The 19,423-nt window shown below is 35.4% G+C and overlaps 1 protein-coding gene across 3 annotated transcripts in view; it reads left to right on the top strand.

Annotated features, from left to right (window-relative positions):
- The window catches only part of cnk (connector enhancer of ksr), a 108,344-nt gene extending 91,535 nt beyond the window's left edge, over window positions 1-16,809 (top strand). For all 3 annotated transcript variants that reach the window (XM_083111874.1, XM_083111866.1, XM_083111857.1), the window contains exon 16: window positions 5,240-16,809. The gene's annotated coding sequence lies outside the window, so the exon portion shown is untranslated. The remainder of the gene's footprint in view (window positions 1-5,239) is intronic.
- The last annotated feature ends 2,614 nt before the right edge of the window (window positions 16,810-19,423 follow it).

Genomic DNA, 19,423 nt, shown 5'->3' with positions numbered 1-19,423 from the left:
GAAGGAATAATATTTAGAAAATTACACAGAAATATAATTGTAGCCTATAATGTGCTTAACATCACAGATTTTGTCTCATTGTCGTAGGACTTACCAGAGCTGAGAAAAAAAAGTTGCCGCTGATGCTTACGAATGGAGAAAATGACGTGCGCCATGATAAAAAAATGCCCGCCATCTTCAAATCGGTGATAGTAAAAATAAAATAAGAGTGGTTCTGAACTGTCAATATATGAGGCTCACACCACTCAAAAAATAAACTTTTTTAAAAATGGTCAAGCAACCAGCTGGTATGATTTCATATGGATTGACCCAGATCCTTTGTATTTTTTGTTCGAAACTTTAAAAAAATAGGTTACATATAATACACATATATTGAAAAAATGCGGTTTGAGCAAATTGTTTAAAGAATAGTCCACACTCCTTTCTTGGACTTTGAGATGAATGTGCCTTCAGCCCCAAAAGCCATCGTCTGGTTGCGACAGGCCAAGATACAACATAAGAGTGGCTCAAATTATGCTTCTAATACTAATAGTGAGTTATATACCCAAGTCAACTTATCATTTCAGTTATGAGGGTTGAACCGGACCTCTAGATTGTCGATGGTGACCTAACATCATATGTTCAATTACAATATGGAACAGCGGACTCCAGCTTCAGAGATAGATAATAAAGTGGCGATGAGACTTTATTCACTGAAAATTTGTCACCCAATAAAATGGCTATTGGAAGGACTGGACCCCCTCCCCACAAAAAAGGTTCTTATGGCACGGGCACGGTGTTTATTTTTTGTGTTAGTGAACTTCAATATTATCATTCATAATTTTAACGATGCCATTTCTTTTCGATAGACCACTGATATTTCTTAAAGACTTTTTCATGAAACAAGAAACATTTTGTTAATACATCACCAGTGCTCGAAGAGTGTGTGTGAGCAAAGATAAGAAAAAGTTCCTAAAGCATCCTCCCAGATAGGAAAATTTGCATAAGCATCCTCCTCCACTAGCTGCATTGTTTTCACGTTGATCCACATAAGGATCCTTCCTTCTATCCTCTAACTCGAACAAGCAAATTCACGGCTAGGAATTTTCACTTCGAGCACTTTAGCTGCGTGGCGTAATAGGGGCTACTTGACCCAAGGGGAAAGGGATGATTGTCTCTGGGCACCACCTCCTGAGTTTTTGGGCCCCTTTGAAGTAAAATGTAACAGGTGTGGACAATGTATGAGATTTTTTCAATTGAGGCTTGGGCAGGTGCCCCACTTGAAAATATTTGGTTGGAAGATACATTTTAAATATCACGTGCAAAACTAACATTACTTGTAAAAAAAAAATAGGTCATGAATTATAAAGTTTGTTTGTTTATGTATTGTGTAACAATAAGGCATCGACTGGTTGAGCAAATGAATCTTTCTACTAGCTTCATAACTGTACTACACTACGTTTACGAGAAACTGTGTAGCTATAGAGGTATGAGATGAGGGAATTTGCCATCTGAGAGCAAGTAAGTTAATACTGCACTTCTGAGGAGACCCATATGTCAAGTTGCCCAGGTCCCCTCTGACTGAGATAGTAAGCCACTGCTTATTTTCGCAGACGTCGTCATATGATATGTTACTGGGAATCAAATTTCTTTTTCGTAAATCCATTTTCTAAATGAGCGACACTGTCTGCTGAATTTCTGGGATCATATACAATTTCAAGAGCACGGAGAGAGAACATTGTGGGGCCACTACACCTCGGGACCCTCCCGCATTGCGGGGATGGCCGCTACGCCACTGCTTCAGAGAAACGATTAGAATCTCAGAGTCACATGACATTGACGAGTACACAAACTCCCCATGCCTGGAAAACCTTACATTGCATTGAGGAATCTGTGGTCCCAAAAGGAACCAACTGGCATATTCAAATTCTCTTCAAATTTTCTTTATTAAAGGCAAGGTTCAACCTATGGCTGTTCTCCCACCTAACCCATATAATGGTTAATACAGGGAGGTTATTTCAGTCGTTCACCGCCAGCGTGTCGGCCGTTCGGCGGGCTCTTCATGCAACAGGTCCCGGCAAATTGCGTTCAGGAAGTCCGTAACAGAAACCGCTTGTTTTGTAATGTTTCCACTTTTCACAATTACAGTTACAATTACAATTGAAATAAGCACGTACCTTGTCGCAAGGATGCTGGAAAAGGTGTCCTCCCAAATACAACTATTTCTGGCACCTTATTTCTGACATCTAATCTTAAATTAGACATCGCTACTTTATCCTCAGTTGACAGAAAGGGAAGACAGCATCCCGGCGCATAAAGCAAACCGAAAGCGTAAAATAATATTTAAAAGTAATAATAATGATGATCACTAACCTCCTGTGTTATAAGAGATGTTAAAAATGACCTCCTTCAACAGCAATACAACACGTTTCTTAGGTTCAAGATATCCTGTCTCTCGTAATTGTCTGACCACTTTTCTGCAAGAATTCGTTTTCACGTAATTATCGTACATAAAAACTCTCTGTTCAAGACTATATTTGTTTAACGACATAAGTAATGAATGAATAACAATTAACACACAATAAAGCACTGGCCATGAGTAGCACATTACAATAACACAGTATAAGCAACACGCGTACTGTTGAACGCAAACAGAATTGAACATGAACGAACACTGACGTCTGGTAGCTGACAGTGTTGCTAACCATTTTTCAGCAATGTTCCTACAGACGTAGTCAAAATGTCCCTACAACTGACCAAATGTCCCTACGCCAAGTAAAGTAACTAAAAAAACAACACCTCATTAGCATGCAAAACAGAAGATAAAATATACACATTTACTTACCAAATCTTTCTGCTCGGTGCTTCCACAATTAATGAAGGAGCGAATTTACAATACATGACCCCTCCCCGATTTTTGTAATATTTTGCATACTCACTAATTGAGGCCTCCTAATCACGAATTTCAAGTTAAGTTTGGAGGGTCACGTGTAGAAATTGCAAAATAAGTGAAATTGAGTGGTCCGCGATCGGCACGATTGCTCATTATTTACCGGAAGATTTTGTGTTTCCAATACTTAAAAAACTAAATATACATTCCTGATATTACTACGACCCCAAATTTTAACTATGTTTGCCTAACCTAACCTAACCGTACCTGAATGGTTCGTGGGGCTATCCGTCATTGGTTTGTTGGGCTACCCGTGCATGTTTTTTTCGAGCCCAAATTTTAACTACCGGTATGTTTGCCTTGCCTAACCTAACTTAACCTAACCTTACCGAGAATGGTCAGTGGGGCTATTCCTGAATGGTTTTGCGGTAATTGTGATTACGAACCGATAAAAAATATTATTTTCGTAGCACTTTAACAGCAAACGTTCATCATCGAAGACGCCATTTTCGTATCCTGCAATTTTATGATTGATGTACTGTTGCCAAATTTACCTATAATCAAATCAGTTCTTCTACATCGTGATTGTCGCTGTCACATGTAAGCACGTTCTTTGGGCAATATACTGAAATCCATAAATTTATTAATTAGCCCACAGCCATCCGCCTGCACACTCCACCTAAAAATCTGTACAACATTAACAACTCTTTTACTGTTCTCTTCCGCCATTCTTACACGATCCATGCTCTCCAAGTATGAAATCAACAGTGTGGCAACGCTGTAGACAGCGTAACTAATTGTAATTTGTTCATATCAACAAATATGGCTACCATACTTGTATACAGAGAATCATTGCGAGAATTGAAAAGCTTATTTTACAACTTCTACACGTTAATGAACATTTTTTCCCCCTCACCACAACATGTTAACTTGAGATAAGTCATCACGAATAATTATTTCGTGAGTATAAGACGTAGCATAGAAATTACAGACTGGTCCGGTATTGTAAATTCTTGCCTTAATGAATAATAGGGGTGTGCGGGACAGAATGTTTTGGGTCGGGACGGGATCGGGACGGTAATTTTTTTAAATCCCGACATTCGGGACTGAAAAATTTGCAATTTCCCGACCAAGTCGGAAAATTTTGTGGACGGGAAATGTTCGAAATTTCCCGAAGCACTGGAAATCTCGAATTTTACAAGTCATTTTCACTTTAAGTGATGGTTTTTGCATTTCTAGAATAAAAACTTACAACTTTCGATAAGTTCCAGAAACTTACAAGGCAGAAAACGTCGAGAATTAACGACTTTTTAAAGTAAAGAATCCAGCACACCCCTAATGAATAACGTTGAGTCGTTTACTGTTGATTATGTTATTTGAAGTCATACATGCTGCTGCTGTGAAGAGATAGATGTTGGTTGGTGATGCTGTATTTCCTGCAGTCTTTAACAATTTTGGTCCCATTTTATTTCCCTTTTTTGTTTTTGTATCACTTAACATTGAAAATATTCTTTCCGTTTCCGCGTTAGAAAGCGGCAATGTTAGCACTATTTTCGCGAGAGTGGAAATGTTTTCAAAAAGGAACTTGCCTTGAAAGTTTTTGGTAACCGATAACATGTTCCAAAATTCTGATGGAGATTTGTTAGTTAGTTCTTTTTTCTCCTCCTCGCTAAAGTATCCAGATAAACTAATTCATAAAATGTAATTTACCAAGATTGAAAAAAGTACCTACGTTTTCCCTCATTTGGCAAAATCTGTCCCTACGTTCCTACGCGGGCGAAATTTAGTGAAAAGTCCCTATGCGGAGGGACATGTCCCTACGGTTGGCATCACTGCCGACACGTGCAGTATGAAGCGCCCTCTCGCGGCTGACAACTCACCCAACCCCCGATAAGCTGCAGGCGCTGTCGCGACAACTGAGGATAAAGCAGCGATGACTAATCTAAGATTAGATGTCAGAAATAAGGTGCCAGAAATATTTGTAATTGCGAGGGCACCTTTTTCTGCAATCCTTGCGACAAGTTAAGTGCTTATTTCAATTGTAATTGTAACTGTAATTGTGAAAAGTGGAAACATTAGAAAACAAGCGGTTTCTGTTACGGACTTCCTGTAATGCAATTTGCCGGGACCTGTTGCATGAAGAGTCCGCCGAACGGCCGACACGCTGGCGGTGAACGACTGAAATAACCTCCCTGTACTTCGCTAATGTATCATTTTACATTCACCACTTAAGTTATTGTGAAATTACATCAGAAGGCAGCAAGGGATGGTTGCATGTAAATTCTGTTTCATTTCAACAAGAGTGCATACAATAATTTAGGAACCCGTTTTAGAAAGTACAATTTCTAATCCATACTGTTTTTGTTCCAGAATTAGCTGCATGTCTATAATAGCAAGAAATGCTTTCAGGGGACAGTGAAATGTCTCAATGAAGAAACATCAAGTTACAATAGATTCAGGCAACATTAATGATTACTTAAATATAATATTTGTCAAGAATAATGTTTTTATGGCAAGTTCAAAGATATCTTTGTGAATAAGATAAACAATACTCTTCTTTATATGCCCACATTAGAAAGTTGTCTACATTGTCACAGGTTTGCAATATTTTGTCTAAGATATCATAGACTAGCAAGTACTAAAATAATAGAAAGGCTAGGATAAAAATATTCAAGGTTAAAATAAGAGAGATTGTCCTAATTTGTTGACTGTTAGCTACCAGACCTATGATTGTCAAAAAATAAAATAATAATAATAATAATAATAATGTTGCATAATACAGAATGAACAACTGGTAAAAATATTTAGTGAGAGAAATCTCATTGTTTGTATGTTTGTACAGTTACTGACCCTTTTTTTTTTTTGGTGGCTGCCTGCCTGCCTGGTAATCAGTCAGGTTTCATCCATGGTGTAGGGTCAGATTAATCAAGGCTTCAGTGGGATAGATTACTAGTAAAATTTTCAATTTTATGGATCCAATATTTCCATAAATAGCCTGAAGCCAGTGCAAAATTCTTTCATTTTGTTACTGTTTTCTTCTTGTAATATAAGGATATAATGAATATATCATGGATTTGTAAAGTAATTGTCAAAATACACAGTGCCTTGTTTATAAGGCAAATCTTACTACAATCAACTGATTACATACATACATACATTAATGAAGTATGTGAATTAACCATTTACATTTTACATGCAATTTTATATTAATATTGATCAATGCATATGAAATAATATATAAGATTTGGTCTGAATTCTGCATTGTGGTATTTTCCTACTTATATTTTTTTTTCAGGTGGAAACTATTTTGAGGGAGTAATCTGAAATTCCTAATAAATTTTTTTCCACTTTATGAATAACAATGTTTGTATAAGAATCAGCAAATTTTATTATATATTGGCTTGGTCACATCCTTGATTACAACAAATGTCCTTATAGTAGATGATGTTCCTTCGTATCAGGGTGCTTCATCCCTTCAAAGGCATTCAGTTGAATAATTTAAATGAATATTCTAGGAATTTTAATTCAAACAAGGAATTTAAAGTTCAGGGTTAGCATGTGCCTGTTCATCAATTAATTTATATTTGATGAACGGTGCTCAGTCTTGTGAAAACAGGTATTTGTGTCTTTCCCCTGTGTATTTTTTCGTAGCCTTTCCATTTGAATATCCCAGAGATTTCATTAAAAAGTTAAATGTTGCTGCCTTTCAACAGTCGACCATAGTAACAAGTATTTCTAATATACAGGGTGTCTAAAATGAACCCAATCAAGATTTGCTCAATATGACTTCCTTCAAGTAGAAGGCAAACATGCAGGCAGAATCTCATGTTCATACACCTGCAAAGATACCATAATAAATTATGTATTAATAACACAGAATCGTCCACAGATACTGTCATTTTTCAACTATGCTGGACTTTTTGGGCACCCTGCAGGCAATTAAAAGAGGTGTGTAAATATTTGAAAATATTGGCCAACAATATATGACTAGTGCAAAGTTACATACATTGTACTTTTTAGTTCATTACTCTGGAATATATGAATTTCTTCAATCTGTTAGATATTTATTATTTGTTGATTTTTTTTGTTTTGTGTGTTTGTTTGAGGGTTGTCGGATGAATGATCATTGTTTTTGAAAACTGTGACGAACAAACATTTCAAATAACTATCTGTACAGGGTATGAACAGGCAAGTTTTCGTATTAGTATAATGTCTGAAAGTTTTTGCTTGAAGAGTTAATATAGGATAATAATCCCAATGTGAAATGTCTTTTCTATATTCTGTGCGTTGTGTTCCTTTTGTAGTTAGCAAGTTACCGTATTTTACATCTTTACAGTTCAAAGGACGTAAATGTTATATCTATTTTACCTCTAAATTTTGTATTATTTTTTATATTGTCAGGGGGAACCTTTATTGTTTGTTTTCTGCATATTATGCCTGTGTGACATATAAATAATTTTCTTGTTCATCAATAACCAAAGTTACCTTTATATACAGGTCAAATTACATATATGTATGTATTTGTATGTGTAAGTATTCCTAAGTGTATATACTTAGGTTTCGAAACATTATATTTTGCTTATATTATTCTTACTTATTTATTTGTGAACTATCTCGGTGTTGGAGAAATTGATAACATTGTTACTGTTGCTTATATGGCTGGTGTTGTGTGCTCTATGTTCTTTCCCACCTATGTCAGTAGTGTGCTCAGTGTCAGATTTTTGTCATTATTCGTTACCTAAAGAAGCAACTTCATTGTGAGGGCATGGAAGTTGATTAAAATAACTTTTTTCTGGGCCTTGAAGATGGTGTTAAACATGATAGTAGTCATGTTCCCTATAGTTAAAACCAGAAATTGTTTTCATTTTTCATTTTTTGACCTTTTCGAGGTGAGTGTTGTTGGTCATTTTTCAGTATTTTTTGGGGTGTACTGCATTTTGATTTATTTTTTAAATTTTATTTTGTTCCTTCACATTCGGTTTCTTCATTTTAGTCAAGTTTACTTCAAGAACAGAAAATCAATCATTTACTTTGGTTAAAGTTAGGTAATCAGTCAGATGCCCCATATTAGCGCTGACATTCCCCATTTTTTTTGGTCTGCCCCGAATTTTTAAAAATATTGAAAGGGATGCCAAAATGTCCCTTTTTTGTGACAATGTCTTATTGGCATAGAATTACTGCAAGAATACACCTTCTCTACTATTAATATGAACTATGGGATCGTTGGGTAGAAATTATTAATAAACGTTTCAATGTCAACAATGAGCCACATTCCAATTTTCTTGAAATATTGGAGTTTCCTCTGTGTTTACCTGGTGTCCCCACTGAACGTGTGTTTTAGTACATGAATGATTTGTGGACAAGTGTCAAGAATGCTCTTTCAGTACAAACTTTGAATTATTAGGTGAACTTTAATCACAGGTATGTAAACTTGTACAAAATGTTATTTGAAAAGAAGGAGATACTGAAGAAAATCCATTCATCGGCAATATCAATGAATGATTCTAATTCTAAAGGACTGCTTGGTTGGAGTGCAATGCGTATCACCATATTATGTAAGTTATTTACACAGAAAAACTATTATTTACACATTATTTATTTATTTATGTAATTAGTTTTCAAACATAAGTATTTGTGATGAAGCAGTTTTTTTAATGTGTACATTTTGCCATCCAATTTTGTCCCATTTTTCCTTCAGGAAAGTATGAAAAATATCCCATTTTGTTGTTTTAAAAATCTTGTCACCTTAGTTAAAGTGCAAGTTTCATGGTGCCTGGTCACAAATAATGGCAGTGATGGAAAGGAATCTAAGAATTAACATTGCAGACAGCTGCAAATCAACTTCATTTTCGTTGGCCTCTTCCTTCTTCTATGGTGTAGTGGTAATCCTGTTGCTTTGTAATCAAGGAGTTCCAAGTATGATATCCAGTGGAGGCACTTGCACAGTGGGTCAGATCCCACTTTAAACTGCAGGTCCACTCCCAGTTAACCTGTCTGTGCATAAAATGGACTTAACCTCCCTCCTTTTATGGGAGTCGGTAGGGCATCTGACTGCCATGTGAGAAACCTGAGTTTGATTCCCAGGGTGGGCGATCTAAGGTCAGAATTTTTGCTGGCCTTGTCCCCACATAAAGCGGCTCTAGGGTTCACCCAGCCTCAAATTGTGGGTACCTGGAGCTACCAGAGCATGGTGCTGTTTACATCACCTAAAAAAAAAAATGGCCGTGATCGGGAATGTGTGGGTGCTAGCCCTACTCCCTCATACCTTAAATGTGCCTTCATGGCATGGTGCTATGTATGGGAAACTTTGCCTTCCCTCCTTTTATATCTTCGGATTTTCTAACCACCAAACATCTAGTTATTTGGAATTACTCAAATACTATCAGAAGTACGTGACACACTTGTCACTTACGAGAAGTTCAACGTTACATACTAATATCTAAAATAATTTTCTAAGTTATTTCTGAGGATTTCTACATGATCAGCTTCCAATCCATGTTCATTACACAGTTTACAACTTGGCTGTTTTGGAACAAAGTTAGTGTTTATTTCTTAACATGCATGTTTAGTGCTCAAATCATGAAATGCTTTATGGATCTTGACGGAAAAATTAGCAACAAGTTCATCCATTCAAGTAGGGACAGTGTTCTGTTGTAAGAAAGTGCACATCATGCTTTCAGCTAACCATATACTTACTTTTTCCTTAAACACCAAGGCTGTGTTCATATTAAACTCAACACTGGCACGGTTTCAGCATGAAATTTGAAATTATGTACTGCACTAACTAAAACTGGCTATCTTGAAAACTACAAATCTCATGTTCAGCATAGATTGGGCTATAAGGCAGCACTTGATAAGGACTCAAAGAATTCATATGTTGAAAGGTTGAACATTTTTTTCACAAAATATTAAAGATGAGCTGCTATATTTTTGTTATTTAGCATTGCTTTACCACCTTTTGGTTAATCACGACAATGAGAATGAATGGTGATAGAAATTGATGAAGGGCCACTCACAGAGAACAACCATCCCACACTGGGATTTGAACCTCGGAACTTCTGTGGGGTTGCCATATGCTTAATATAATTTGTACACTGAACATAATGCATTTTTTTTACTTGCAAAACTTCTGCTGTAGATAAAGTCATGTAAAGAATTCCACATATAAAAGTTCGGAGCACCCTTCACCTCCTATTATCATCATATATGAAAGAAATCGTGTTACAGGCATCATTAATGATGCATTCTTAAAATCATGGCTACATGTTTACCCATATATTAAAAGGAAAAGTAGAGAGGCAGGCTACAAGAATTTATTTTGAATTAGGCACTCCAAGGTCCCAGAAAAAAGAAGTACTTGCTACACCCTGACATTACTGCATTCCTTACAGGTTTTTTTTTTCCACAATCCAGAAAAAAAAAATTGGTTTGTAGCCTTAGAGTTGATTTTCAAAAATTTCACAACTTCTAGTGAGCTTTGTGCAAGAAACTGAAATGTTACCCATTGATAACATTTATTTTTGCTTACTTTTCCATAGCTTGGTGTGTTTTGAATGTAAATCATCTTTAATAAGTGGGTTTCAGAAAGTTAAATGTTTTTTTCATGAGCACAATACTTGCATGAAGAGGAAAGGAAGATAAAAACTGTGGCATATTACAAACTGACTTATACATGTGCAACCTGAATGAAATATAAATGCAGTAACTATAATAAATATTACATGTGTATAAAATCCTTCAAAAGTACTATTCTGCTGTTAAATACCTATTTTTGTATATTTTTTCTTTTTTCGCCTGCATCATTTATGGAACTTGTTTTCTTTTCTGTTTAACATGAAAGACATTAATATAGTGTACATAGTGAAGGTAAAATACAAAAAGACATGGCATATCCAATGCAGGATGTTAATGTTTGAAAATGGTAGTTCTTTACTGTTCTGTTTGTAGTAATGACACAAGAAACATGAGGAGAGAGAGAGGTTGGCAAAGGCAGTCACACATTATGATGCCCTAATACAGTGCCTTTTTTATGGTCACACAGAACAGTGTCATACCAGCATTTTTTTTTTCACAGAAGTTAATAAAAACTAATAATTATTCATGTTAGCGAAATAAATATAGATAAGTATGTACAAACTGCATGTTTTTAAGTAGTTTTGTGTGATTAACATTCTATTAATATCCTTTGTACCACCATAGTAAACCAACTTATGGAGAGTACAAGAACCTTACTTTTCAGGCTGTTAAAATACAATGCCCCTGTATATGTAAAATGCATATTTCCTCTGCCTACCTTAATCAACCATCACCAAATGTATGTTTAAAATTCTTCTATACTCATACAGAACTGTACTTCATGCAAAATATTAAGTTCTATTTATTTGAAAAAAAATAATTTAACATACACCCAATCAGCCAATCAGCCATATTGGGTATGATGATATGAACAAGAAGTTTGTAAAGTGCCACTATGTGTATTAAAATAAGAATGTGCTGTTTTTACATAAAAAAATAATTTTCTAGTTGATTTTGCAAAGTGTTACAATGAATGTAGCAATATTACACTGCATAAATATCAGTACTAATAGATTTGTTGACCGTGGATACTCCGTAGCATGGCTCCAACAACTTCTAATGTAAGTGGTGAACTCTTGATACTGCTCCAGTCTATGTGGCAACAAGATAAATGGCCAATCAGGGTTTCTGCTGAACTGGAAAGCCTGGGAAAAGTCAGAAAAATGTGAAAATACATTCAAAAACCTGTTGTTGTTTTTTGTCAGGATTTTTGAGAATGAATACAGCCTCGTGGTGCGAAATATTCTACAAAAAATGTTTTCGTAGTTTTTGTTCATTTATTTTGAACAATGCTAGATATTGTCTTGAATAATAAGTGAAATTTGGCACTTAAAAATCTTGATTATTAGCATGTTGAAGCATCACAAAATGGTCTAGAAAACCTAGAAAAGTCAGGGAAATTGTTTTGCTGATACCAGGGTGGAACTGCCATTAGAAACCCAAGTAAGTTACTAAGCCAGTTTCTGACCATGCAACAAATCATGTTGGAACAAAGATTGTATTCATGAACAGTAGCAAACCTCTTGATATTACATAGAAGGTTTGATAATGTATAAATAAACGCATGTGCCCTGTCAGATGACATTATTAATAAGCGTTTTATTCACATTGCTAGTTGTGAAATTATTTCAAAATATGGTAGTAGCAGACCCTTTCTTTAGCTTGGTTGGAACAAACTGCTTATTTTATTTTTTTATTTTGCTCAAAGTATACCAATGTAATCAATTTAAAACCATATATAATAATTATAATTATATTTTTATAATATGCTGTTGTTGTATGGTGTTGCTTAGGTGCTTCTAGCAGGTCTAGGAGTTCATGCTATTGTTTTAGTTGAATATATTCTGTTCAAGAAGTAGATGTAAAGTTGTTATAGTGTTTAACCTTGATCAAGTGCCTTCCCTTGCCATTTGTTCAAATACTCTTTAAATAATTTCAAAGAAATGTACTGCAATTTCATTTTTCTAAATGTAGAAATTTAATGGGGGTGGTTAAAATCATAAGTGGTACAGTGAGGATATCCAACTAAGTAACGCATTTTTATGAAAACAGAAAAAGTAGAAAACCAGTGACTTTAAAATGCAAGTGTGTGTGTTTATTTTTATTTATGTGTGTCATTACCAAGAGTTCGACATAAGCAATTGAAATATGGAAGAGGTGAATTTGAGAAAATTCAGTGGATAGAGGAGTTATTTTTCTAGGATAATTAGGTACTCTTTTTATGGTAAATTTTACTTTTGGTGCAGAGGTCATCTGGTTTGTCTTCCTGTGAGGTCTGTAGGTTATGTGGATTTTTTGGAATTGGCTCAGGTCCATGTGATAATCAAGAGAATCATATAAATTAAAGAATAATTAGGAATTCAGCTAACGACACTTCACTCTATGAAGACTACATATGGTTTAAATAAATTAGTTTTCCTACTTCTTTCAGAGCCGCAGTGGTCTAGTTGGTAGGGCATCTGGCTTCCACGCGGGAGACCCAGGTTCGATTAACGGGGTGGATGTAAGGTCGGAATTTTTCCAGCCTAGTCCCCTCATAAAGCAGCTCTGGGGCTCACCCAACCTCAAATCAATGGGCCCCTGGGGCGTAAAGGCAGCCGGAGCATGGTGTTGATCAAATCATCTTTAAAATGTCGAGATCAATTCTTGATTGTTGTTTTTAGTCCACTTTATGCACAGTAAGGCTAAACGGGACTGGACCTACAGTTTAAAGTGGGGTCCAAACCACTATGTGCTTCCACCGGGTATCGAACCTGGGACCCCTTGATTACAAGGCAATGACGCAACCACTGCACCATCGGGGAGGCCTGTCCAAGATCGAGAATGTGTGGGTCCCTACCCCCTCATCTCCTAAATGTGCCTCCATGACACAGTGCTATATGCACAAGGAACTTTACCTTTCCTTATCTACTTCTTTCTGTTGTGCATGGCAGAATAAACAATTCAGATGTCATAGACTTGTAACAAGAACTTGGATTTTTTCCTTTGGAAGTAATATCCAGTCTATATCACCTAGTAATTCCTTACTGTGAGAATGTTATAATTTAGGTGTGTATGGGTGTGTTGTTACTGCAAAAACAAACAACACTTTGAAGTGAAATGATTCTTCAAATATAACTTTGTATGCATGACACAGAGCGTTTACAGACCAAAACCATACTTAATGAGGTATGTAGAGGCGTTGGTGTCCTTACAAGAATTGGCAACAACAAAAGGACAAGCAGTGGTTATATATATTGTGAAATTGTGAGGATGATAAGATCAAAGTTTCTTTAAATTTGCCCAGAACTATATAAGTAGAGCCAAAGTTCTCACCAAGAATTACTGCACTGCGTGATATTTCGGTCATCACAAAAATTGAGGCTTATGCCAATTTATTTTGTCTTCCTCCAATTTTTGCTTGCTTGTGTATGTATAAGTAGAAGTATCCAATGTTCATTTATACTGTGTGATACAAATCACTCTACTTGATTTTTGTTTACAGTGTCGCTGGTTTAATAACTGCTGTGTACAAAATTCAATTATGATATTTTAATAGAGAAAATTTGTATTTCACATTTAGTTGGTATTCTCACTTGTATCACATATACATCATGATTTTTAATAATGTATATTTATACAGTGTTAGAGAAATTAGAAGAATTCATAGAGTTATTATTACCAATAAATTGTAATTACATATTTAAGTGTACTAGAAAATTGACCTGCATAATCTAATAAACTTTAGTACAACACTATGGATCAAAATGTATGTTTTAACAAGTTTATATGGGATTGTTTATTTCTCTAATACATTACAAGTAGAATAATACAATAATACTGCAACATGTTTCTATTTAACAAATATATGTGCTTTTATATCCCACCTTTTTCACTAGAGTAATTTTGTAATGCTACTTGTTAGTAACTGAACTGCATTTCTATTAATGTGTATGAATGTTGATAGGATGTAATTTTCATAGTATACAGAAACCTTGTCTGATATTGTTACCATTCTTTTGTGAGTATTTAAGCAATATGTTTGTTATCCACTTTATCAAAATATTGCCTTATACATTTTAAAAGCATTTTACTTTTTTGGTCATTGCCAAATGATTGTGTGTACTTGGATGTATGTATTTCTAAGACTGATGTTTTCCATAGGGGTTTCAAATGTGCAAGATTATTTATAAAAGCTAGGCATAAGTAAATAGGTTGATTTACCAAATGTATAGAAGTTTCTTGAAATCTCTCTCTGTCTCTCGGTGGATATTTGTCTTAGATGGACTGTGGCTGTTAAAAGTGCAAACCCAACAATTAGTGGGGTAAAAATCATAATTTCAGGCCATGGCTATAATATGAATATTAGAGCTAAACTGAAAATTTCAGTGTCATTTTCGAATTTAGTGACCCTAAATTAACAAAGATTATCTAGTCCCTTTTCCATAACATCGTGTGTTGAACAGTGGAATCAGCAAAAACAAAAGTCACATGAAGTGGTGACATAATTGCCTGTAACAAGAAATTCCAACTGTGTTAGAGCAGAAAGTTTATTTTCACAACATGTTTTCACAGCAGTAAAGTACTTGATTGTGGTTTGTGTTAGAAACTTTGGTTTCCTTTTTTCTAAGTTTCCAAAAATATATTTTGTAATGTACTCAGTAATTTTTAGAGTATCTATCACTAATGTAGGCTTGCTCTCTCTTCACATGAGTCCCTGCAATCTGGCACACATTATTGCACCTAATAGCAACCCTGGCCAAGGTATCCTAAATTTTATACCCCGTATGAGTAGAAGATATTTCAATAGTTCGGATTTCACTTTAAGCCTTTATAACATATACCCATTTGAGTTTGAGTCTTTAGTTCACTTTATTCACAGATAGGCTAATCAGGACTGGAGCTATAGTTTAAAGCGGAATCCGAACCACCATCTGCCTCCACCGGGTATCAAACCTGGGACCAACATGTACCTATGTGACGTGGAGGAAGGAGGTGACTTCTTTCCAAGAGGTAACAAATTCTATTTTCACGCTGGAAATTGTCTATTGTTATGGCTCTGCAATTTGCAGATATGTTTCTTATGATTGTGATATTATCATAATAGAGAGGAGATATTTCAAGAGAACTGTATCAGTAGAGGAAAAAGCTTTTCTTCTTTTGCAAAATTTTACATGCAATACTTTCAGAGGGAGAGGGGGGGAAGATTTCCAGAAACACACATCTACAGAGACCAACATCATAATGATAATTAACAAAATCATGAAATATAGATAGAGAAAAAATATCCTTATTCAAGAGTAGATTTGACCCAAAATCATCTGCCTGAATTCCATTTTCAATATAACTCTTTCTGCCTTCTGATGGCCAATTTAAAATTAGTTTCAAAATCTTGATCTAAAATGCCTTCTCCAGTGTCTTGATTTTGGAAGCCTTGAGCCTACCACTTAGCGAGGTTGAAGTCTCATACTGCACATGTTAGGCTAGTAGCCATTTGCCATATTTCATAAAAACTTGTAACTGTTCCTAATGATGTTAAATTCAATACATTCACATTCAAGATCAGTTCCAAAAGTTATAGCCTGAATAGGTGAACATGCTAAGGCAAGTGTTAAATTAGGTCTAGAACGCTTATCTGTTCAATCCTATGTGAACCCTAGACATGAAGGTTGGAAACCCTTCTCATTTAATTATTATTATTTTGACATGAGCTTTTTGCTGTCTTATTTTATATTAAGCCTAATGTAATTCCATTGTTGCTTGCCCAGGAACAGTGGCTCACCCAAAGATGTATAATGAGATGACAAAATTACTTTTTTGTATTAAATCTGCAACGAATACATCCAACTACATACACACAATTGACTTCCATGCATCCTTTCATTTGGTTAAATATGTTGTGTTATAATATATTTTGCATACTACCCCTTCCTTGAAAGTACTTCTGTGCAAGGCAATATATATAAAGTACTGACCTTGTTTATGAAAAAAAAATATTGTAAATTTATTAAATTCAATGAAGCTTTTTTTTTAATTGTATGAAATGATGTAATATTTGCTGATAGTACCTAGATTTAATTGTTTCCTGTAACTTGTTTCAATAGGAAACATGGTTATATTTTGAAAATATATGTCTGTATTCACGTAATGATGTGCTGAAGAGATTTGTATCATGTAACATAGTTTAGATGTAAAATTTTTACATTTTTCTACTGAATATGCTAATAGAAAGGATGCTCCAAAAAAAATTATACTTCACATCTTGCCATATATTCTTTATGTGTGTGAGAATCTTGCTTGTTCATGTTGTATTAAACATTTATCCCATGAGGATGTATGTGTAAGACCCTGAATATTTATAGTTAAAAAAACATTGCTGTTTTCAGAAAGAATAAAGTTAATTCAAAATTACGAACAAATTTTTCCATTTTTTTGTACCTGTTGCCCTCCTCCTTCTTCTTTCCTTGCAAAATATTAATGATGTTTCAAAAAAAAAAAAAGAATCCTCTCGTTGGTGTACAGCAACATCAATCGTCTCATCTAACAATAACAATGTACGTGGCTCTGTAAGCTCCTCGTCCTCATCCTGCGGATGATGTTCTGTCTCTCTGCTTAAAGCATCCTCCATATTTTGTGTGGTTTTACAGTGAATTGGCATAAAATCAAACTCGGCCATCAACGTGTACGATCTAAGTAATTTATTTGAAAGTTGCGTTGAGGACCGAATGAATGTGATTGCTTTGTTATCGGTGAATAATTCAAAATGTTGGCCTAGTAAAAATAATCTGAATGACTTAAATATGTATATGATTGCCAACAATTCTTGCTCGATGGTTGAAAGTCGTGTTTCATGGTCTTTTAATACTCTACTGCAATATGAAATAGGCTGAAAATCACCGCTCCAACAGCCTTACTGCTTGCATCGGTATAAACTTAAACTTACTTCTTTCAATGTGTCATATGCCATCAATACAGGAGCTGTAAGTAAAGCTTCTTTCAACCTCTCAAACGCAGTTTGCTGTTCTTCATTCCAGACGAATTTCTTCTTTTTCTCGATCAATTTTTGCAAAGGAAGTACTATCTCGGAGTATGATTTTAAAAATTTTGTGACATAGGATGTTAATCCGAGAAATGTGCGAACTTGTTTCACAGTTGTTGGTTGTTGATGTGTTATATTTCTTGATGGAATCAATGATTTTGTTATTAATCCCATAGCCAAAATGTCCAATTCTATGGCCTAAAGCAATAATTTCAGTGTAGCCAAGGTGACATTTCTCTATTGCAAGTTTCAATCCTACGGCCTGTAAACATTGTAACATTTTCTCCAGAGTAATGAGCATTTCTTCAAAGGTGTTTCCAAAGCAAAACAAATCATCTACATAGTGTGCAAAGTGGTTTGGGTAAATTTTTCAGCACGCTAATTGTACGCAATGGGTCATTGCACTTGGTGAACTGACGTGGTCCTGTGGGACTACGTTCATTTGGTACTGCAACATTCCTGGTATTGTAAATGCTGTATCTTAGTGTCATCGGTGAGAGGGATATTAAAGAATCCACTTTTAAGATTGCAGTACAATAATATTTCTTGCCCCCATATTGTATAAAATTTAATTAATATTGTTCACACCCAGATCGTCAAATACAGAAGATACATTCAATCTGCGATAATCTATAACCCCCCCCCCCCCTTGCTTTCTTTACAAGAATAACTGGAGAGTTGAAGGGTGATTGTGTATGAGAAATTACCCCTTGCTTTAATAAAGTCTCAATCTGATCTTTAATTTCATCACGAAGGTGAAATGGAATCGGGTAGGATTTTAAGTGAAATTCTGTGTCATTTTTTAACTGAATTCGATGTTTATAATTCGTGGCTCTAACTATATCATCCTTTGACCACGCAAAGCATGTGGATATTTCATTAAAACAGCCAAAAGTAGCTCCTTTTGCTGGGGTTCCAAATTCGAATTCACATCAAACCGATTAGGGTCCGCCGGTGCGTCATTGACGTTCCCCGACTCTTCCGTCGCGAAAACATGTGCCTGTTCCTTATCCTGATCGTTATTGTTACTCATGATTGGCCTATCCCATGTTTCAGCTTTCCCGATGATAGTGACTTTCTTAATTGTAACATTATAATTTAAAGGATTTGTGATCCAAATAAGATTAGAATCCGGGTTAATAATTGCTCTGGCAACCATCAATCCCGTTTTCTCTTGAAACTGCAGGTCCGGTTCCAAGAGCGTCCTATCTTTGAATTAGCCAATTTCAGTGGAATGCACAAATGTGTCCCGGGTTTCACTTTTATCTTTTTAGCAGCTACAAATTCTGGTTGCAAAACATGCTGTAATAAATGGGCAACTTTAATTGACACATGAAAGGCTTTCCTATTCTGTTTTAATTTGGTTTCTAGGTGGTGTGCCAAATCTGTGCAATGTAAGCTTATTTTCCTGAAAATCTAACTTAGCCTTCTGTCCCTTCAAGAAATCATTTCCTAATGTGGTACGAGGGTCACTATTTATATTTTGAGCTTAACAATGAAAAAACAGGAATTTGGCATTGAAAACTGCTTTATTGTTTTTCGAAGTATTTTCCTTTATAGTCAATACACTTTTGCATTCGTTCGAACCATTTGTCAAAGCAGTTTTTCCAGTCTTCTTGAGACACCTCCATAATATGTTTTTTGAACGCATCAACGGCGTCTTCCGCCGACGAAAATCGTTGCCCACGCAATTTATTCTTGACATTCGGGAATAAGAAGAAGTCATTGGGTGCCAAATCAGGACTATACGGCGGATTACCCATCAATTCGATTTTTTGACTGTTCATAAAGTCGGTTGTTAGACGAGATGTGTGACAGCTGGCATTGTCTTGATGAAGAATGATCCGACGGCGTTTGTTTGTTTTCCGTATTTGACCGAAGACCTCTGGCAAACAAATTGTTGTGTACCATTCAGAGTTGACCGTTCTACGTTCCTCTAAAGGCACAGTTGCCACATGACC

This window comes from Lepisma saccharinum, chromosome 1 (genome assembly GCF_977018435.1).
Source record: "Lepisma saccharinum chromosome 1, izLepSacc3.1, whole genome shotgun sequence".
NCBI classification, from domain to species: domain Eukaryota; kingdom Metazoa; phylum Arthropoda; class Insecta; order Zygentoma; family Lepismatidae; genus Lepisma; species Lepisma saccharinum.
This window is presented reverse-complemented; position numbering and strand designations above follow the sequence as displayed.